This window comes from Helianthus annuus, chromosome 13, assembly GCF_002127325.2.
Source record: "Helianthus annuus cultivar XRQ/B chromosome 13, HanXRQr2.0-SUNRISE, whole genome shotgun sequence".
Classification (NCBI taxonomy): Eukaryota; Viridiplantae; Streptophyta; class Magnoliopsida; order Asterales; family Asteraceae; genus Helianthus; species Helianthus annuus.
The window spans coordinates 1,592,697-1,597,287 of record NC_035445.2 but is presented as its reverse complement, the minus strand read 5'-3'; positions in this window follow the sequence as shown (position 1 = coordinate 1,597,287).

The window sequence follows — 4,591 nt, the reverse complement described above, 5'->3', positions numbered from 1 at the left end:
AATAATGATCACCCAAACAAATACTAATCAAATCCTGGAATTATGCACAGCTCACTCTATCATGCAAGCAGTTTCCCTACCACATATTTCACAAGTCCAATCCAAATTTCTGAAATCTTAACTGGGAATAGGTTGAGAAGAGAACAGAATAGATCTTATACAGAGATGTTATAATATACAGATCAAATGAGTTTTCTCAATTTGATATAAGTTTATTGGGTTTCTTTTGGGCACTAGAGGGCCTCTTTCGGGTGTTAATTGATCTACAGATCGACAACGTACAGCTAGGTCAGCATGTATCTGGATGCAGCAGAAGCTGACGTTGCCTAGCACCTCCAGGTCAGCATGTATCTGGATGCAGCAGAGGAGGTACACGACTTTTTCAGATAAGATTTCAGAATCAGATCAAAATTGTGTGTATCGGGAAAAACATACAAACATTCAAATAGACATGAGCTAATTCCAAGTGATTTTCTTTTCTGAGGTCATGTACTAGTTTAGTTCTGAACAGAAACAGCTAATGTTTCCAATCTTAAGGATAGAGCCTACCAACACATCATACTAGAGTCAAATTATTTCGATACTGGTCTTACATGAGTCAGCCCTCGACCATAATGTGAAAATTCATTTCATTTCCCAGTCCAGCCACACTTCCTTTTAAACCTCTTTTTGTATTTTTCAATTTTTTAATGTTTTTGTATTTTTCGATTTTTTAATGTTTTTGTATTTTTTGATTTTTCTCCCCCTAAATTTGTGCAGAAATAAAAACTACCTAAGAATAGAAAACTTTATGAACAAATTTACCTACGAAAAACAAAAACATGCTCAATCAGTAAAACAGATCATTTTTAGAAAATCCACAAGCACTCTGAATTTCGAGCTGCTGACAGGTTTTGTGAACAAATCGGCAGCATTTGCATCTGTGTCGATTTGTTCAAGAGTAATAAGACCTCTGTCAAAACAGTCTCGAATGAAATGAACTTTAATATCAATGTGCTTGGTTTTGGAGTGGAAAACAGGATTTCGAACAATTTGTATTGCAGCATCATTATCGCAGTAAATAGTAGTGTTAAGATAAGTCAAACCATAATCCTGCAATTGATGTTGCATCCACACCACTTGAGAGCAAGAAGCAGAAGCAGCAACACACTCAGCTTCATCTGTGGATATCGCCACTGTTTGTTGTTTCTTGCACTGCCAAGAAATGAGCCGATCACCCAAAAATTGACATCCCGCAGATGTAGATTTCCTGTCACTGTCACTACCTCCAAAATTACTGTCAGAGAAAGCAAACAAGTCAAAATTGGAATCCCTCGGATACCACAGGCCAAACCGAGGTCGGCCTTTAAGATACCGAAAGATCCGTTTAACAGCAGTAAGATGAGAAGTTTTAGGATTAGCCTGATAGCGTGCACAGTTGCAAACAGCGAACATGATGTCCGGACGGCTAGCTGTGAGATACATCAATGACCCGATCATGGACCTATATTGACGTTGATCGACAGACTCTCCTTCTTCATCTTCAGTCAATAATGGTCTCTCTGCCATAGGTGTTTCAGCAGACTTTGCGTCCGTGAATTTGAACTTTGCCAGCACATCATCCACATACTTCCCTTGATGAATAAGAATTCCTTGCGAACTCTGCTTGACTTGTAGACCCAAAAACAGTGTCATCTCCCCCAGAGCACTCATTTCAAACTTCTTTTTCATAACTCTCTCGAATTCCTTGCAAAGATCCTCGCTTGTAGATCCGAAAATGATATCATCAACATAGATTTGAACCAAGATTTGATCACGTCCTACCTTCTTGATAAACAGAGTCTGGTCTATGGTGCTACGTGTGTACCCATGAGCCAACAGATGCTCTGTTAGTGTGGCATACCAAGCTCGAGGAGCCTGGTGTAACCCGTACAGCGCCTTGTCTAGCTTGTAAGCGTACTCAGGATGATCTGGATGCACAAACCCTGGCGGCTGCTCGACAAAAATTTCTTCCTTCACATCTCCATAGAGAAACGCGGTCTTGACATCCATCTGATAAACAGTGAATCCCATGTATGACGCGTAAGCTAAGAAGATCCGGATGGCTTCAAGTCGTGCAACCGGAGCATATACTTCATCATAATCCAGTCCTTCGATTTGTCTAAATCCCTGAACCACCAGCCTTGCTTTGTTTCGAACGATGACACCTGCAGAATCCTGCTTGTTTCGAAATACCCATCTAGTTCCAAGCTTACGTTTTCCTGCTGGCAACTTGACGAGTTTCCATACTCCAAGTTTTTCAAACTGGTTCAGCTCTTCATGCATAGCATCTACCCAGCCAGGTTCCTGCAAAGCTATATCAATGGTTTTAGGTTCGATTTGAGAAAGATAACAAGAATATAAGCAAGTGTTAATGGTTCCTGATTGACTCCTGGTCAAAATTCCTGCATTTACAGGACCAATCACATTTTCGATTGGGTGATTGCGTTGGACGCTCGTAGGTATGGCCAAATCAGGTACAATCTCCTCTTCAGTGGTGGTGTTGCTAGACTCCCCCTCATTAGGTGCGGTTGTAGTGTGAACTACAGGAGAAGTGACAGTACAATCCTCAGGAATTGGTTCAGGAAACAATGCAGAGTCACTAGTTGATGCACCCTCAGGGGATCGATTGACCATCGGAGTCGGTGTAGGATGTTGCGTAAACACCATTCCCGGTGGATCAATAGTATGATGCCTCACGTTGTCTTGCATCTGTGCTTCGTCTTCCGTATCTTCAAACGACAATGCTTGTTTGGGAATAGACACACCTGCAACTGAAACATCACTTGACAAAATGTTAAATGATTTAAACAGAGCAGAATAATCATATAACCAATCTGGACCAACTCTAGCGTCCGTAGCATTCTCTTCAAGCCACTCAATGTTGCACGACTCGACGACCTTTTTAGTTACTTTGTTGTATACCCTATAAGCAGAGCCTTTAGCATATCCAACAAAGTAACATTCGTCACCTTTGACTTCAAACTTTCCGTTGGAGTCCATTAGTAATAATACGCATGGACAACCAAAGATGCGAAAGTGTGAAACCGAAGGTTTACGTCCTTCCAGAATCTCATAAGGGGTTTTCATGTGACGTTTGTTTACTAAAGCATGATTCTGGATATAACAAGCCGTGCTAACAGCCTCGGCCCAAAAGAAGCTAGGAAGCTTTGAATCAGCCAACATAGTACGCGCAGCTTCAATGAGAGTACGATTCCTTCTTTCAGCCACTCCATTTTGTTGTGGAGTTCGAGGCGCACTGAACTGACGATCGATTCCCTTATTAACACAGAAAGTATCTAAAGTCACGTTCTTGAATTCTGTCTCATTGTCTGATCGAATAACCTTCACCTTAGTGCTCGCTTGATTTTCAGCCAAAGTGATGAATTGTTTTACCAAGACAGCAGTTTCATTTTTGTGACTGAGAAAATACACCCAAGTGTAGCGAGAGTAATCATCCACGATTACCAAACAGTAAGCTTTCTTCCCAATGCTCAGCACATTTACTGGACCAAAAAGATCCATGTGAAGTAGCTCGAGTACAGCTTTTGTCGAGGGCGCTGGTTTAGTCTTATGAGGTTTTCGATGAGCTTTCCCTTTCGCACAAGCAACACATTTTTCCACCAACATGAAGTCCTTGATCGGAAGATCACGTACCAGTTGACCTTTAGCTAGACGGTTCAGATTTTTCATATTCACATGGCCGAGTCGACGATGCCACAGCAGACCATCATGCTCTGAAATCTTTGAAAATAGACAAGTGATCTCTTCACACGGTTTCTTGTTCATATCAATGACGTAAGCATTTCCCTTTCTTTCAGCTGTCATCAAGAACCAGTCTTCTGGAATAACAATCCCAGGCTTAAGAACATGACATCCCTTCTTCGTGAAATGAACTGAATTCCCTCGATCACAAATCTGCGAAATACTTAACAGATTGTGTTTCAGTTCTGGAACATAATTGACATTTTCAAAGCTGAGAACACCGTTTTGAACTGTTCCTTTCAATGTGATTCTGCCAGATTCACCTCCCGCAAATGAGACATATCCACCATTAAATTCTTTGACGTTTACAAGTTGGGATAAGTCTCCTGTCATGTGCCTGGAACAGCCACTATCCATGTACCAGAGGCGCACGGTAGTCCTCCACAGCTATTCCTGCACGATTAGCGGGATTAGTTAGATTTAGGTACCCAGCCCATAGTGGATCTGGGTAGTCCCTTTGCATCGATGTAAGTTACCCTCTGCCATACCAGATTGTCTTTATTTAAAAACTTTGATGAATTTTCATTGGCAGAATTTTTATGAAGTGTATGAGGCAAGTTGGAATGCATGGCTCTAGATTTAGGTTTCCAATATTGTTTAGACCAGTTGTTAGCATAATTACCAAACGCCTTAAATCGGTTTTCTGAAAAATGATTTTGCTGATTTTTATGTCTACGTTTGGCTGCATTCCAATCTTGATCAGAAGGCCTGACCCTACGATGGTCGTTCTTCATTGTCTTAGACTTATGAGTCGTCATTGACTTAGAAGGACCAAATCGATTTGGTTTGACTTTCTGATGTTGTGCAT